General features: G+C 31.9%; 1 protein-coding gene across 1 annotated transcript in view; it reads left to right on the top strand.

Moving 5' to 3' along the window:
- Nucleotides 1-19,479, top strand: part of LOC127279881 (uncharacterized) — a 110,831-nt gene that overhangs the window by 31,201 nt on the left and 60,151 nt on the right. The window lies entirely within an intron of this gene.

Raw genomic sequence — 19,479 nt, 5'->3', positions numbered from 1 at the left:
TTCTCTATTTTTAGTAGGAAAAAAGTTATAAGTAAATTAAAAAAATATTGCTCAAATTTGTTATTGTAAATATCTCGAAAAATACTAAAAATTTCAAATTCAAAATTTGTACACTTATTTAGCACCACTATCACTACAATTTACCGAATTTTGAGAATAAACCGAGACTACTGATCAGCCAATAAGTGCGAAAAGGACACTCTTATATGAGTAATCAGTAGTTCGTTACAGATACTATATATATATATATATATACATATATACAATAATTCTTACAATTTAAATCAAATCTATACTTTATATATGAAGGGTAGAATGACAAAAGGGGTCAAGCGCCAATTTATCGAAAATGAGGTTTTTGCATAAAAAAATCAAGAAAATTCATTTACACATTTCTGTAGAAGGATTTCCTTTTTTATTGCGTATTTAAATCAGTTTTTAATAAAAATTAAATTAATAAAATAGCCTCAAATTTACTTTATTGCAACCTGATTGAAAAACAAAAGAAAGTGGTGAGTCAATAATATTATCAAAATAAAAAAAAATATTATTTTTTTAGGTTTTATTTTAATTTTATTTTAATAATATTTTAATTAATAAAATTAATAATAATAATAATGTATTTTTAATTTTAAACAATTTTAAAATCATTTTGTTATTAATTTTTAAATATTTTTATGGTTATACTAAGTGAACAATTGAATTTAAAGATGAAAGTATTGCTCAATTCCAAAGCAAGCAATTAATTCGTAATTTTCTTGAAAACAAACAATTTTTTAAAGGAATTTTTTTTTCTATTCATTTCGTCGATTTCATAGAAAGAAACTAATTTTCCAGTTTTTCTTTAAACTGTATATTTTTTTTATAATTAATGCTTAAAGAAAATGTGCGCAGTTGATTTCACTTACTCGAGTGACTCAGGTTCGAGATTTGGGGGTCATCTTCAGCTTTGACTTATCCTTTACGGAACACATTTCTTTAACAGTTAATAGGGCTCTTCGTTCTCTGGGGTTTATAATGCGTAACGCGTCTGATTTTAAAAGTCTAAACTCTCTTAAAATTTTATATTATTCATACGTAAAATCAATTCTAGAGTTTGCCTCGGTTATCTGGTTCCCCTACTACACCATTCACATCCTTAGACTAGAGAGAGTCCAAAATCGTTTTTTACGATTTGTGGCTAGACAACTTGGTTTAAGGTATTAGTCGCGCGCCGGCTCTAACCAAAAGTTTGTCTTGAGTCTGACTCAGTCTGTGCTTAGCAAGAGGTATAGTTCTGAGTCAAACTTTTTGAAGGGTACAGGTAAGTTTCACTCAGAGCGCCGCGTTCTCGCACGTGTAGAACTAAAGTTGTGATCGCGGCAACGTCGCAATCTGAATGTACCAGTGCTACTGAATGTTGGAGTCACAAAAAGTGTTTAGCTTCTTTAAAAGCTATTTTTGAATTATTTATGATTAATAATTATGTATATAAATGCTTAAACTTTTTAAAAGTATGAGACTTACTAAGAATAATTAATAATTAAAGATGTGAATATTATTAAAAAAAATTCAAGTATGCTTCTTTGAAAACTAATTTTTAATTATTTATAATTAATATTTACATCAATAATGTATTATAAATTGGTTTATAAAGTAAAAAATAAATATTTCATCAAAAAATGTTTTTATTTCTTAACTGTTGAAATATAACCAACCAATTTAACGTTTCTCATTCTTATTTTTCTTAAAATATATGATTTAATTTAAAAAATTGAGAATTATTTAATACTAATCTATGTTGTGAAATTTTAAATATATTATTTTTTTATTCTACTCTATGAGATATTCCTACTTTCTAACTGTGTACTTTGCATGATTTTGAATTTTGTATGCATTCGCGCGCTACAGCGTTGCCAAGTGTACTGCTTTCCAGCAGTGGAACTTCATATAATTTAAAATTTTGTTAACTTTCTACTAATATATTAATAGTTTAATACTGTCAAAAAATTTCAGTTTTTTTGTATGCATTCGTTTCATGAGAATGTATTATGTGGTAGTTTTATTTTAAAATCTGACGACTGGTTTTTATTTAAATAATTATAAAGTAAATTCCTTACATGCATTAGGTGCTCCGTCCATGTAAAAAGTATCAACTTTGAAATGATATTTTAAAGCTTAGGAACGGTCAAAATCGATGAGAATGGTCTTATTTTGTAGATAATTATGTCAGAAACACTCATGCAAAATTTAAAAAATATCTGACGAAAATGATTTTACGCGACTAATACCTTAAGTTTTGACTTATTTTCCCACAATTACGATGATTTACGTTCTCGTTTAATGACTCCAAAAATTAAATCTAGATTTTGTTACAATGATTTGCTTTTTTTGTTTAAGATTCTTAGCGGTCGCATGAACTGTCCTTTGTTATTATCGTCGATAAAACTTTGCGCTCCATCACGATATCTAAGAAATTTTCCCACATTTCACGTTGTTTTTCACAGAACGAACTACGGCAAGAATTCTGTTATAAATAGAATATGCAGTGAAGGAAATTTTTATAGTAATGTATTGGACTTTTTTGGAGTTAGCTTAGATAGGTTTACTGCTAAGCTGCGTGAAACCGTTCTTAAAATTTAATAATAATTTTTAATAACTATGGCCACAATATGTTAATCTTTAGTTGTTTTTTTTATATGACAAAATTATTGTCTACAATTTAAACTTTGTAATGGGTTTATCACCCGTCTGTAATTCCTAAATAAATAAATAAATAAATAACCTCAAGGAACCACAGTTTTTTTTAATTTTATCGTTAATATGTAGGTTTATTTCAACAAATTGTTGTTTATTTATTAAAACATACTAATATATCGAAACGGTTTTCTCAGTTTTTTTTTAAATGACCTGCAAAATTTTTAAAAATGTTTTTTTTACTTCCTGTAAAAACAGTGAATTGGCGCTTGACCCCTTTTGTCATTCTACCCTTCATATATCAACCAATTCGTTTCAATGCAGAGAATAAAATTATTTTATATACTTATAAACATGAATTTAAGAAAACAACATTTTTTAGCTAAAATGTGAATTTTTGATTTTTTAACTTACATTAATTCTATTAATTTCAATCAAATCTATAATTTATATATACCAATTGATTCGCCTTGACGTAAGGAAGACGATTATATTATATATTACCTTAAAATTTTCTAATTAAAATTTTTTTTAAATTAAAAAAAAATTTTGGAAAAAGACGATTTTTGGGGGTATTTTTAAAAATCCTCTGGTCATTTTTGAGAGATAAATGTGATAAATCAGCCAACTAAATTTTACCCAAATCCATTAAAACCAGTTAAAGATATCGTGTTCACAAAAATGATCCACACACATACATATATCCGGACAATTGATCAGGATCTCATATAACATGTTTCTATATAGAGGAAAATTTGTTTTCACCATTTCTACACGGAGAGAAAAATCATACTATATTCACATGAGCCACTGTTGCTTAAGAAACATGATAAAATTGCCTTCCTTCTCTCTATATAAAATTTGCTTGAAATCCATGGGCTTTTCGGATGAATTTCTTGCAAATGGGACTGGACCCTTCGATTGACACGTTAACGGAAGTCACGCATGCGCACTATCATTTCTATCTCCGTTGCAAGAAATCCATCCGAAAAGCGCATGGATTTCAAGCAAATTTCGCATTGAGTGGAGGAGAGTATTTACGACATATACTTGAAGCAAATATAGTACATGTTCCAAACTTTTCTTGCCTAAAAATCTACGACCCTATAAACTCATGAATTTTGTCTAAAAAAAGCACGTCACAGGTTATGTGAATAATAAGTGACACAACCCATGTGAATATAGTATGATTTTTCTCTCCGTGTAAAAATTTTATAAACGAAAGAACTGCAAAGCTTCCTCCACGAGGAAGCAAAATGTTTCGTAATTGATGCTATCGTCATAATTGATGCACTTACCCTAATATTTAAAAATACTTAATTATTTATTTCTCTATTTCTTATTTTAAAGTTTTGTTCTTAAATAATAATTTTATTGAAAGTTTTACGTATAAGAAAGTCGTCGCTTGGGTGGTAAACCATACCATTTCAGATATGCGCTGAAAAACATACTGTTTCAAGTACGGCTTGAAAACCATACCATTTCACAAATGCGCTGAAAAGCATACCTTTTCGTAAAAATTTAAGAACCATACCATTTTGGGGACGAACAATATTTTCTTTATTTTTCAGGTTGTCAACACGACTTTCATTTGTTATTATTTTTTATTTTATATAACTTACAATAATTTTTTGTAATTTATTATGAAATTGAATTTAAATTATGAAATTGAAATATATTGCATTTCTAAAAATCAAATTATCTTTTAAATAATTTAAATTTTTTTAATAATGATAAAATAAGTCTTTAATTTATTTCTTCTTTTAGACAATAAATTTAATCTATAAATGTTAATTTTTTGCGTTATAATAAAATCAAAGATATTTTCAGAAGTTTTGTTTGTTTAATTATATTTACAGATTTAATTGTACATAATATAAGTAGTAGTAATAAGAATATTTCTTTATTGTATAGTTTTATTAAATTTTTACAATAAGTCGTATAACAATAAATTAGGGTACAGAAATTAACTAATGTATTCTTCAGTATTTAATTCAAAATTTTATTGTAAAATGAATGATATTTTACAGGAATCAACTGCTTTTCCATGAGGTAAACCAAATCATTCCTTTTTTCACCATCAACAGACAATTTTGTTGAGTAACATTGTTCCAAAACACTTGATTTATTAAATACAGCAAGTTTCTCAGTTAAATGGTCTGTGAAATTGTACTTAAAAGCAATGTTTTTGTTGGGGAATACTTTTATTTCGCTAATTTGAGATATTTTAATTTTTGCCCAAAATTTTTTGTCTGATAATTTTGAAAAGTTGAAAAAATTTTCACGAGAAATTTCATGAACTTTATATTTTTGCTCTGTAACTTTCGCATTTCTCATGATGTCACACCATTCATCTTGACTAAAAATCGAACGATTTGTTGATGCATTTTCTATCACAGCATGCATGGAGTCACCGCTCGTTTGTGTATGACCTTTTACTAAGTACCTTTAAAAAGTAAAATTAATTAAATGCGTAAATTATTGAATGAATTTTCTTCTGGGTTAATTATTGATTCTAAACACAAATTTTAAATATTAAGAAGTACTATGAAGGAATAAAATAGAAATATAATAAATAAATATTTTTATACTTGTGAGTAATAGTCACATTGAAATCAGAAGCTGCTTTTAAGTACATAGTAAATAAAATTTGGTTTCGATTTTGGCCTGTGCAATTGTCACTAAAAAATCAAAAGTCATTTATGCCAGTCTCGCATTTGGTACTAATGAATTGAAATAAACAACTACTAATTTCATTAGCACCTCTCTTTGCTGTCGTCTCATTCCAAACATTGCATTCGCCCTCTCTTGTAGCTAAGTTGAAAATTGTAAAGATAAAAATCGAAAGTTTTCTTTTATAGAATATTTCAGATATTTCAGATCGCGGTGTTGATAAAAGTTTTTGCAGATCGAATGAAGCACACAAAATAGAAGATTCTTCTATTGCTTCTTCTCTATCTTTCTTTATTAATTCACGAGCATAATTTTTATTTTTTATGTGAATTTCTTGAGCATCTTTAAATGTTTTAATCTGTTTTTGATCGACTGCAAAAAATTGAATGAGGCACATTGAGCACACTGATCCTTTTTGGGATGATGAAATGCTAAATTAAATTCATGATCGAAGATAAAACGGTATCGATATTCAGTGGCAATAATCGGTCTGTTGTTTTTGTCCATAAACTCCTTATACAGTGCGTACATTTTGGAAATATTTAAAGTCTCATCCAAGTACTCTCGTGTTGAGTTGGATCGGCAGTAATGAGATTCAATTCTTTCAAATAGTCCGATATGCTCGCGAACAGAGTTTTCAATATCATCTGATGTCTTTTTTGGTTTACTATGATGTTTACCACGCATATCGGAAGAAATTAACTGTCCAGACAACGAATTATTTTTCTTTTTGGTGATGGTCTCTAATATAAATCTCGAAATACCTAATAAATAGATATAATAATATTTAATTTACTATTATAATTTAATTAAATTTACAAATGAAGAAAAGGTACTTATTTTTATTTAAAATATTTTAAGATTTAGGAGAATCTGACAATTTCTTAACAGTTTTCAAGAAAACAGACATTGTAAAAAGAAAGTCTAATTAAAGATGAGTCTTAAATTCAGCACTGCTAATACGCATGTAAACTTTCCTGCGTAAATTCAGCAAAGGCTACCTTAAAAATGTTGCATTTGAAAATAACACTAAAAAAATTATATATTCAATAAGAGAGAATTTTTAAATTTTAAAATATTCTACAGACAAGAAAATATTCCTAATTTAAGAATTGTTTCTTCTTGTAAGAATATTATATCCTAACTGTATGGATGAAATGCATGAAAAATATTCTTAAGTAGGCGCCAAGAAGATATTTTGAAATTTAGAATATAATTTTTTCAGTGAACACTTACTTTCTGCCTTAAAATAAGACTTTCATTTTATAGTGGAGAATTTGAATATTAAATATTAAATTACCAAAAGTATTGCAAAACATTGTGCGGCACACTTTTATTTTTCCCGAAGCTAAATTCAAGAAGTAATTTCTTGATATTTTTTTCGTTATGGTATTCTCTTTAGAACTATCTGCATTTTCCTTGGGTTCCGAAGTCTCAATCATTTTATCAAGATAATCCCATTGGCGAGTGTGATTGCCTAATTCCCAATATTCTATAAACAAAATTAAACGTTCTTCAGGAGAAACTTTAGTGGAACATTTACAACGACAATAATTGCAAGTTGGACCAACGGTTTTTGGTAAACTTGCTCCACTATTTTCGTCGTCAGGTCCAATTTTGCCTAAATTTCGTGCTTTTTTTGAAGCATTGCATTTCCAGTTTTCGGAATTAGCATTACGTTTTCGTGTTCGCGTTTTTTCACTTCTTTTTATTGTTGTTTTTGGGCAGGTCTATTCGAATATGTCAACATTGTCATTTTCAAATCTGTATAACTATGACAAAAGTTAATAGATTTTAATTTATCTATAATGAATTTTAATGCATTTTTCACGTACTTTACAAAAATGTATACGAAATTAAAAAAAAAAAAAAATTCTAACCCTTTTTTTAAAAATCAACCCTTATTTTTCGATTTTTACCCCTTCGGGCATTTTTTTTTTTTTTATTTTCACTGAAAAGCTGAGATTTTTTCCATGAGCTATGTAAATACGAAAATGGGACAACAATAATTTTGTGAGAAACATAATATTAAATTATGCAGTGCCTACCTAAATCCTCAAAGATGATCTCCAGGTATACCCCTTATCGGCACCGCATACTTTAATATTCTGTTTCTCACAAAATTATTGTTGTCCCATTTTCATTAAAATTCATTTACTTTTGTCATAGTTATACTGATTTGAAAATGACAATGTTACCCTTAACGTCAAAACTTCTACCCCCTCTAGTTTCTACAAATATTTTTTTAATCAGTTTATATTTTAGGGATTTATTACTATCATATAGGACAACAATTTACTAAAGTATGAAGCCAATCCCAGAACATTGACTTTTTGGGCTGGGACGATTGAAAAAGAATCTCTCTCATATATATATATATATATATATATATATATAGGTATATATTTGTTGAGTCAGTTATTGAAGAGTCGAGATTTCTAGATGCCATTTTATGCATGTAGTATTGGTCATTAAAGAATCGGTATTTAAAATATATTATTCTTATACATTGACAGAAATTGTAGAATCGGTCAATAAAGAATCCGGATTTATAATTATCAATTTATGTATAATCGGAAATTGTAGAATCAATATTTTAAATCTTTTATTTTTATACATTGATAAAAATTGTAGAATCGGTCATTGAAGAATCTGGATTTAGATTAATGCCTAGGAATTAAGCTCAATAACAGATTTTTATAAATGCCTACGACATACATATATATATTTGTTGAGTCAGTTATTGAAGAGTCGAGATTTCTAGATGCCATTTTATGCATAATCTGAAAATGTAGAAACGGTCAATGAAAAATCGGGGTTTTAAATTTACATTTCTGCACATTAACAAAATTGGTAGAATCGGGATATATAATAATCAATTTATATATGATCGGAATTTGTAGAATCGGTATTTCAAATATTTTAGTCTTTTATATTGCTAAAAATTGTAGAATCGGTTATTGCAGAATCGATATTTATAATTATCAATGTATGAAGAATCGGTATTTGAAATATATTATTCTTATACATTAACAGAAATTGTAGAATCGGTCATTGAAGAATCGGGATATATAATAATCAATTTATGTATGATCGGAATTTGTAGAATCGGTTGAGACGGAATAATTTGTTATTAAGAGAAATATATTAAAATAAGAATAAATGATGAAAGTTAAAATTATTCCTCACCCAGCGCGACCGGGTTCAGAGTTGCTGGGGCTCTATTTGACAATATAAAATAAAATAACAATTTTAGTTGCACGCGGACGCCAGTTAATTTATTAATTAAAATCAACAAAAGACTTAAATCACAGGGAGGGAAGTTGGTGAACCCAAATACAAAATATAAAAATAAAATATTAGGCGACTTCCAAGAATAATTAATTTATTACAAAAGATCAAATAGAATATACATTAATCACTTACTTGTCTGATCAAATATGATCAAATATCGACTCTCTTCCAAATTTCGTTCAAACAATACGATAATACGCTTAGATAATGTCGATCCTCTAGTTCATACAATTTTAATATTCAAACGATCCGACAATTCAATTTAATTTGATATTATACAAATAAGGATATATACTCCCAACACACAGTAAGACGTACGGACAAAGAGTGAGAAACGGATCCGACAATTTTCGGCGATGTAAGGTCACAGGGGCGAGTTATTGATCTTTTTTCCCTAACCCTTATCCTAAGATATTTGATCATTTATTTCTCAAAATAATGTCAAGAAATATTTTCCCGTTATATTCTCCCCCTTCGGACTTGACGTTAGTTTGAGAAAGGAAACTGAATCTGAAATAACTAAATCAATCTGTAAATAATATCATTAACAAACCATTTTATTAAAATAAAACAAATAAAATAATAAATGAAAGTGATTAATGTCTGAAAAGAAATAATTAGTTGTCATGTTTGATTCTAAATTTATTTTTAAAAAACAATTCCTGGAAGTTTCCTAATAATTGTTTGTCGATTTTTAGTTTTCTTTATTTATTGAAAAGAACTTACGTCGTAAATTACAATTAATGTAACAACAATAAAACTTTCCTTTTAAGAAGGGTACAACAAAGTAATACTATTTTTGTTTTTGGTTCAGATCAATAAGTCATAAATGTAAATTAAGATAAGATCAAAGTTATTTAAAACAAAATTTGTATTCTCGTTTCGAGATCAGTCTTTGATCAGTCTATATGTCTAATTTTTGGAGTTCTTCTTGTATTTAGTTGGCACGATGACCTTGTATTCCTCTCCATCGGACAATTCAGGTCGAAGAGCCATCACTTCGTCAAGAGACTGATTAGCAAACTCGGTCGTCAGTGATTGAACCGCTTGGCGACGCTTTTCCTCCGACAGATCTTTCTTTGAAGGTGCCATGTTGTTTGATGGTTTTTCGATAAGAGAAAGAGCGTTCTCTCTGATCAAAAATGCCCTCACGCGATTGACATAGTCATTTTGATTCGAAAAGTTTGCCTTGATCTTCCGGCGAAGCTGCTCCTCCGTATGCTCATTGATCAAATATTTATGTTCAGATGGTATTGCCCAAGCTGGCAAGGTCACGTAATTCAACCGAAGCCAGTCGACAAGTCCAGCGTATCGAATATTGCAATCCGGACATTCAGGACAATAGATGCACAGATCGTTAGAGCATCCAACGCATTTGTTCAGAGCCAACTCGTGCTCAATTCCATGAGGATAAATACAGTCGATGGTCTCGAATCCATCAGCTCCACAGATCAAACAAAATCCAGGTCTCATCGGCATCTTGCATTCCGTGAAACGATGCTCGCGTGACCTGCAGTTCTCGCACGCAGCAGTTCTTTGTTTGCCCGTCACCGAAACAAAGGTCTGAGTACCTCGATCGACTTTCTTAGCTTCCATCTTTTTAAGAAAGATCTCAGCTCTCTTAGTGATCAAATTTTTGAGCAGCTTTTCTGACAGCATCCTGCAAACCACCATGTAGAGAGGCTGGGATTGATTCTCAGAATCAACCAAAGTCGGAACTCCCAATTCCTTCATGACATCCTGGAAAGTTGGAATGTCATCGATCGTATATGGCAAAGGTTCCACCTTTACCGAAGGAGCGATGACAGAATCAGTTCTATCAGTTATCCTCATCTGCTGACCATCCTTCTTCAGCATTGGCTTCACATCAGGAATGCGTTTCCTGTTCTTATTTTCTGATCGAATATCAAATGGAGTCACCCTGACAGTATTTGTCAACTCGATCTTGGGTGGTTTCCGATTACGGAACTCGTTGATCAGCTGTTGAGCATCCACAGAAATCTCGTCAATGCGTCGCTCGCTCGTTGTACTTGACGAAGTTAAGTTCTCGTCAAAAAGCGAAGCATTGTCGTCAAAGATCTGATCAATCGGGTCATCTTGACCCTTGAAGTCAGACACCTTAGAATTCATTTCACGCATCAGATCGTCCATCTGTTTCTGACAACGGACTAGCTTGTCCCATTATTCTCAAGAGATCACCGGCCTCTTCTGGATCAAAATTCGCAGCCATACTCTGCTCATCCTTCCCTCAACAAACGACCAATCAGACCTGAACTGTCCGTATTCGTGATGACCTCAATCCTCCAGATGAATGAGCGCAGTTGATCGATCTACAAATAAATTTCATGACAATCACAAACTTCGACGTGGTATTTTCAAATTAGAGACTGAATATTTGCCAACAACTTTACCATTTTTGTCTGACAGTTGGACTGTACCTGGACCATAAACTTTAGAAGTAATAACTGGACCTACCTAACAGTGAGCCAACTTAGAGGAATAATTTTCAGCCTTATTGCTTAGCTTTTTGTTGGGATAATAAACCTCCATTCGCACCTTAAGTTCAACTGACAGTTTTCTATCGGCATTCGACTTGGTAAGTCGCTTTTCAGAATAATTCTGCAATTTACTTTCGACTTTATGACGTAACTCGTCGATTATTTTCATGCGATCAACCCAAGCCTTCGCCGCGTCATCAGCAATTTCGTCAGTACCCACCTTACAGTCGGTTGATTTTAATTCTCGTCTCGCGATAGCCTCATACCCATGATTCAAGAAAAATGGAGAAACGCGAGTACCAGTATGATGTACGGTGTTACATGCAAATTGTACTTTTGACAAATTCTCGTCCCATTCTCTATGATCTTGATTTATATAAGCGGAAATTATAGGTTTTATCGTTCGATTTACTCGCTCTACCGGATTACACTGAGGATGAGCCAATGGGGTAGTGATATGCCTTACGCCTCTGGCCAATAAGTACGCTTTGACATCTTTATTTATAAATTCTTTCCCGTTATCTGCCACGATAGACTCCGGTATTCCCCAACGATCAAAAACGGTGTCAAGTATATTGACAATAATTTTTCCTGTTGGGTGTCGAACCGCGAACAATTTAATAAACTTTGTATATAAATCATAAACGACAATAATATCAGAATTTCCTTTCTTAGTTCAAGTTTGAGACACTATTGTGTCGATCGATAATTGAGCCCCCGGTAACCGTAAGGATCGTGTAGTTAACCTAGCTTTAATAGGGTTTCGATTAAATTTTACTTTGATACATACTTCGCAATCTGAAACATAAGATTTGACATCTTGCATCATATTTGACCAATAATAACTCTTAACGAATTTTGTTAAGAGCATTATGTGTGCAAAATGATCTCTTTGAGGTAAATCATGATCATCACGAAGTATTAGCAATATATTTGAAGGTTTTACTATTTCTTTCCAAGGATTCTCATCATCGATCGGATTCATCAGTCTATACAACAGATCCAATACCTAACCGAATTCTCCTTTTAGAAGGAAAATCAGGGCCAAGTCCTGTACCTGACAGTGTTTCGCGTGATCTTCACGAATAGTCGACAGATTAATAGAATTCTCAATTTCATTTTCCAACTTTTTGCAAACCAAGTCATCAAACTCATTCTCTGACTCAGAAGAACTAACCGAGTCACTATCAAACAAACTAAGTTTAGTCACGGCTTGACGTGAGGAATCAAGCCGAGAGACTATGTCATCTGATTCTCTAGTCAATTCAACACTCGTCGAACAACAAGTCTTATCAAGATCCTTGGTCTGACCTATATTAGATGAAGAATTAAAATTCTTATCCTCCTCAAGTACGCCCTTTGGTTCAATAATTGGAGGTTCAACTACTGAGGGCTTTTGTCGTTTCCCTGATTATCGGGACAACCTACATTGGAATGACCTGTTTTTCGACAAAGACAGCAAACCAGTTGTGGTTTGGTTTTGCAATAAGGGACTGTGTGACCTGTTTGACCACAATTTTGACAGAAAAACCTACTTTTATCTAATGGTTTAGAAGGATCCCTACTATCACGCGATGATTGATCTTTTGTATTTGTCTTCGTCGAATGACTTGACTTCTCAAATTTCTTTAAATTCTGATCCAGTTTTTGTCGATAATTGGATTGGGCATTCCGTAACCCAGACTTGCTCTTTGAGCGATCCGATTCCCTACCATAAACAGCATTTAAACCAACTTCTTGATCGCTATCAGAGTGATCTTCAGAAGCATCAGTTGACTGTTCATTGTCAGAATCACTTTCGTCTCGAACAGCACACAAGTCCGACCTAGGTTTCGATCTAATTTTCTGCACGTCTGCTAAGCGATTGTAAATATAATTACGCTCATTGACATAGTCCAAGAATTCCCGATAATTCTTTAATGACAAATTCAAAATTTCAAATGTTAAACGAGGGTTAAATTTAGACAAGATCTGTTTTAACTGTTCCCTAAATCCTGGGGGATATTGCATTCTCTCAAAAACAAGACGCGCTTTACGAACAAACTCGGCTAAACTCTCTCCCTTGTCGACTCTTAAATCGCGAACTTCGAGAAGGAGATCGGCGTCATCCTTTTTGACGCCCCACTCAAAGCGAAACGCACCAGCAAAATCTTTCCACATACGCCAATTTTTCTTGTTTACGAGGTACCAAGATCTGTACGATCCTTCAAATATTTTTGAAAGACAGGGGACAAACAGATTCCGATCTATTCCACTCGTACTCAGATAGTCTTTGACGATTAGCAAGAACTGCTCTGGGTCTTTTTCTGTTTTTGGAAAAGAAATTTTCCATGAATTGACAATTCGACCGATTTGAATAGCGCTCGTATTCTCCGCACGAGGCTGCGGATGTAAGGAATTCAAACCATCTCGCGGTCTACTTGACAAATGACCTACAGATCTTGATTGATCAATTGACGAAAAACGATTTCGTACTTGTTGATCATCCTCACTAAAATCACTATCATTCCATGAAAATAATGAACCTACCCTACGGGCATTAGGTCCTATCGTATCACGATCTACTGTGTTTTCTCTATCACGGGACGGATTCAAATCACGTGGGTAACCCAAATTAAAATTGCCACCACCTACCCGCATGACATCACCCTGAGAAGATGCTAACATTCGTCGGTACTGTTCCTCAGTCACGTAAATTTCTTCATCTATAAGTGTCCCGTCGGCCAGAGGTTTGCCGATTGTTATTTTTATTAATCGCGGAGGAACGATATTATTATTATTATTTATTCCTGCTCGTGGGGGAATATTCCGACCGTTATTAATTTCATTGCCCGCTGGTTGTGGAATCTCATTCGACAAACCAGGATCGCTATTGAAACGAACGCGTCTAGACTCATTCTTGACTTGAGTCTCATGTGGATGCAAAGTTTCATTCTCTCGATTTGGACCAATATTTTGATCATCGAAAACCTCAGGGGTAACTGGAGGTTTATTTTGACGCGTATCTAACTCATTCACTTCTTCATCGGAAGAAAAGGATTGCTGATTCATTCGCGCCCCTCCCCCTTCAGAGCGTAAGTTACCTTGATGAGTTGCGAGATCAATTACGGTGTTACACTTGACAGTCAACGTATCTAAGGCCTGTTCCAATGCATCCATTCTTCGATGCATGGTTGATGTAATATAAAAAGGTGGCTTTTTTCCCCTTCCCCTTCCAATGAACAATTGCATCGAAAAACCGTAAAAACTTCCTACACTATTCTGCGATGACGGCATTGAAGTTCCCGGATTTTGATCAAATTGATCTCCCGAATTTATCGCGCCTGCGTTTGTAAGGGTCTATAAAGGAGGATTTTGAATTTCCTGATTAGACGAATGTCCACGCGAAACTTGTTCAGTTGATCTTTCATTATCAGTTGTATTATTTTGTTCCCTTAACAACTGATTTCTATTTGGATTTCGTTTTGCGGGGGAAATAAACATTGACGTCATTGTAAGCAAAATTTATATTATGCCAAGTCGATAACCGAGTAAGAAAAAAAAATTGTTTTCTTATTGATAAACGAATAAAAGCTTAAAAAATATTGCTCTTATTCAAAAAAAAAAAATTTTTATTAATGAAACTTTTAAAGACAAGTCCCACAAAAGTTCGAGGTATATTATCCGAACCTGTTAAAATAATAAACAAGAAAATTTTGTTCAATAATAAATATTCGACAATACACTCAAAACAATAAAGTAGAACTTTGCCTAAATAATAATTGTTAAGTACATAATATCAATAACTTAACAATTAACAAAAAAAATTTTTTTTAAAAGTTATAAACAACAAATTAATGAAAACAAGTTAAATAATTATAAATTAATAGATAAATAATAAAAAAAATTAAATATTCTCTGTCAACAATTAGTCTGCGAGCAAGAGCAAGATCTTGGACTGTCAAAACAAAAATGAGGAGAACTAAATACAAAATAAATTTTAAGTTATAGTATTTAAAAAAAAAATTTTATTATAAACAATTAGTTTTTTTTTTTTTTTTAAAAAATCCTTCTTCAAGCAATCGACAAAACTGTTAACAAGAGCAAGATCTTGAATTAACAGCACCGACCGCGAGAGAAAAAAAAATCTTTCAAATTTATTAAAAAGATTACTTGACACCCACACAGCACATAAAATTTCCTAAATTTGTCCTGAATATTTCATTGAAAGATTCGAAATATTTCAATGAAAGGTCCATGAAATTTTGATGCAAGCAATGAAATGTCCGCCTATAAGAAATATTGCAGTTCCGATTGTACTAAAAATTTCAGCGAAATGTTCAGGAAATGTGAGGATGAAAAATTACTGACATATTATTTTTTAATATTTGCAAAATAAAAAATGAAATATGTCACAAATTTTTAAGTGAAATATTTTGAAAAGATTATTCATTAAAATTCTAGAAATATCGAAGGGAAATATTTCTAAATTGTTAAAAATACATATTTAGGCAATACCCTACTGAAAATCCCCACATAGGCTCCTATATAGGAAGCCATATGGTACATTCCTGTGTGGATGTGGATTCATATGATAATTCCGACTTAATTTCCTATTCAAATTCCTGTTCCAATTACGTATACGATTTTGTATAGGAAACCATATGATTTCCTATATAGGGACCCATGTGGTTTCCCATATGGTTTCCCATATGGGAGCCTATGTGGGAATTTTCAGTGGGGTAAGATCCGGATATATTTGTGAAAAATAAAAAAATGAATTACAGAAATAAATTGCGGTAGTGATTGTGAAAATATGTGACAAAATTAGTTGACCGATAGTAAACCTTTGTAAAAGAAAAAAATTTTCGATAATAATGCCTTAAATTATAACTTACAAATGAATCTTAAATTTAACATATCTCAAAATGTCTTAAATCGACGTATGCCGTCTTTCCGGCGATCGGTTCATATGTACCTTTTGTCATTTGTAATTTTAGACAAATTAAATTTTAAACATTTGAATACTCTGAAAAATAGAAATGTTATCAAATGACAATTCTGCGAAACAAATTTTTTGTTCAATAATAATTATGCAGTAAATTAAGAATTCAATTAAAAAGTTACGAATATTGAAAGTCCAGTCAAGTAAAATTTGTAACAAATTTACTTTTATAGTATATCCTTGCGTACCTGAGCGGATCTTATTTATTTTAAGTATTCTATTTTTATACTTACTGTTCATATATATTAATCATGTTTCGCTTGTTGCATCTTACGTCTAATAATTTCTTTTCAATAAATAAATTGTCACTATTTAACTAAATACACAAATTTTGTCACATATTTTCACAATCACTACCGCAATTTATTTCTGTAATTCATTTTTTTATTTTTCACAAATATATCCGGATCTTATTGCCTAAATATGTATTTTTAACAATTTAAAAATATTATTTTTCGATATTTCTAGAATTTTAATGAATAATCTTTTCAAAATATTTCACTTAAAAATTTGTGACATATTTCATTTTTTATTTTGCAAATATTAAAAAATAATATGTCAGTAATGTTTCATCCTCACATTTCCTGAACATTTCGCTGAAATTTTTAGTACAATCGGAACTGCAATATTTCTTATAGGCGGACATTTCATTGCTTGCATCAAAATTTCATGGACCTTTCATTGAAATATTTCGAGTCTTTCAATGCAATATTCAGGACAAATTCAGAAAATTTTATGTGCTGTGTGGGCAGCAGAGCAAGATCTTATTGACAAGTAAAATATTTAATCAAAATATATGTATGTTGAGCAGCAGATATACTTTGCGAAACACACAAAAAATTTAAAATAAGCAATTAATTTTGATCAAAATACCTATATTTAAAGCAGAAGATATACTTTGCAAAACATAAAACAATGGCAATATTCAAAAAACTAACAAACAACGACAAGAGTAAGATCTTGAATCGGCAAAGTTCTATTGAATATTACGGTTAAAATTTTCAAAGGCCGATTTACGATCGACGCAAAATTTCGACACTTTGGCAATACAAACAAAAATTAAATAAGTTGGCTCACGATCAACGTGAAATTTCCAACAATTTAGACAAACACAAAAAAAATTTCAAAAAGTTAGTTAGCGATCGACGCAGAAATTCTAACAATTTTGAAAAAAAAAATTTCCAATAATGTTATCGACAATAGCAAGATATTGTATCTACAAAATTCGGACAAAAACAAAAAAAATTTCTACAAGACAAAAATTCTCATCAAATTTAATTATTTTCTTGATGTAGCAAGATACGATCACGAAAACAACTATACAAAATTTCATTTAACGAAAATTCTGTCAAATCAAAATTATTATTTCGACAGAGCAAGATCTAATCGAAACAAAACAAATAAAATATGACTCTTTGTCCAACACTTTAAAATATACGTCACAATAATAAAATTTCCAAAAAAAATTCCACGAAATTTTTGTCAATTCACAAAAAAATAAAATTACGTTATAAACAATTATAAAAAAAATGTTCAAAATTTCAGGAAAGTAAACTTTCAAATAAATCAATAGTAAAAAAAAAAATTTTCGACAAAATCATCAATTTGTTCAATATATTGTTCAGTCCAACTGTCAACAGAATTACAAACTGAACACAATTAAAATATTTCAACAATTCAAAATATAATTCACACAAAATATAAAATTAAAATTGACGAAAAAAATTATGAAAATAAATCGTCGTTATTCCCAGTATGTCGCTGTATACATAAGGCAAGTTTAGACTTGAGTTTGTCAAGGTCGGTCACACAAAAGAAATGTAAACACTCTGATCGCCAACCGACGGCGAACTCACCTCTTTCTCTGCCTCGATCTATTTTCTTGCCTTCTCTTTCCTTTCTTTCACCTGGTGAACCGGAAGTCTGTAGGTGCTTCTGCGACCCCTAGTTCACCAGCTCTTCCTAGAAGGTGTTGTACCTGTTCTGTAGGTGCTTCTGCGAACAAGGTAACACCCTTCGCCCGCTTTCCACATCCTGACCCCGAATACTCTTGGTCACTCTGTAGGTGCTTCTGCGAGAGACCAGGGTATTCCCTTCTTCCCCCTGGTAAACCGGATTTCCTATGGGTGCTTCCGTGGAAATCTGGTGCACCAGGTCTTCACACGCACAAACACCACACCAGACCATCCTGGCCAAGTAGAGGTGTTTCTCTCTTGGTCAAGACGATGCTCCACGACGATTCCCCATCTCGATGTGCTTCTCGGGTGGAGGAGACTCGTGGAGAAAATTATCATGCACTAGTTTCGTGTCGGGCAAGAATATGGGAAACGAATCCCATATCTAGCTTCCCCCCGATTTATTTGAAAATCGACCTAGCGTGCACGACCCTAGTCATCGTCCGCGACGTAATTAGAGGGTAACATTCTAGAAGTAACCCGCGCATTTTAATATCGGTCATCCTGACCATCGTCTTCGTGGCGCGTGTTCGCTATTTTAACCATTCCGAATTTGTTTCTTTTCAGAACCGCTCCGAGCAAGGCGGAGAATGTTTCGAGCGAGCGGAAGGACTAGCTTGGCTAGTCATTCTCTAGATAGCTTCTCAATGATTATATTCTTGCATTATATAGAGACATTTTTATTATTCTTTTTTACTTGTTTTATATAGCTGCAATGATATTATATTTATTCTCTTTCTATTGTTAATTATTCTTTTTTTATTTGATTTTTATTTTGTTTAAAATATATTTTCTTACGAAGGTTTAAATTTACGTTTCATTATTGACTTTAACCTTTCCTTGCGAAATCACGAGCGCTCCTATTCCAATTAAATTAATAATTAGCAATATAGATGACGCTTCACGCCATCTATATTTAAAATCTCAAACTAAGCTTAACTTATGTACCCGGACTCCATCCGGCGAGCAGATCCTTTGGCAATTTAAAAATTCAGATCATTACATGGCGCCCGAACAGGGACCTAAAATTTTTTTTTTCTCTTTCTTTTCTCTATTGAGTATCATAAATTAAAAACTAGAATGCTCACCGAAGGGAAAGGGAAGAAGAAGAATACCAATCGGAATTAATTGAGATTTGTCTAGGAGTAATTTGTGATTTCGGAAGGGTAGGAGGCGGAAATTCGTTTTCTTTCATTTCATCACCGCGAGGGCGCTGGCATCGCGTTAGGGTGGGGATAACCATTCGAGTCATTTATATTGAATTGTAACACAGTAGACAGGGTTATCGATTAGTATTACTCTTCGAAGACACTCCAAATTATTTTTTGTTTTTGTATAGACATCATGTATTCTCCAAGCACCGAGAACTGGGTCTATCAGACCATCCGAAGAATTGAAA

This window comes from Leptopilina boulardi, unplaced genomic scaffold (assembly GCF_019393585.1).
Source record: "Leptopilina boulardi isolate dan_hultmark-lab unplaced genomic scaffold, ZJU_Lbou_2.1 LbouV2_224, whole genome shotgun sequence".
Classification (NCBI taxonomy): Eukaryota; Metazoa; Arthropoda; class Insecta; order Hymenoptera; family Figitidae; genus Leptopilina; species Leptopilina boulardi.
The sequence above is the reverse complement of the archived record's forward strand: the minus strand, read 5'-3'. Positions and strand labels throughout refer to the sequence as shown.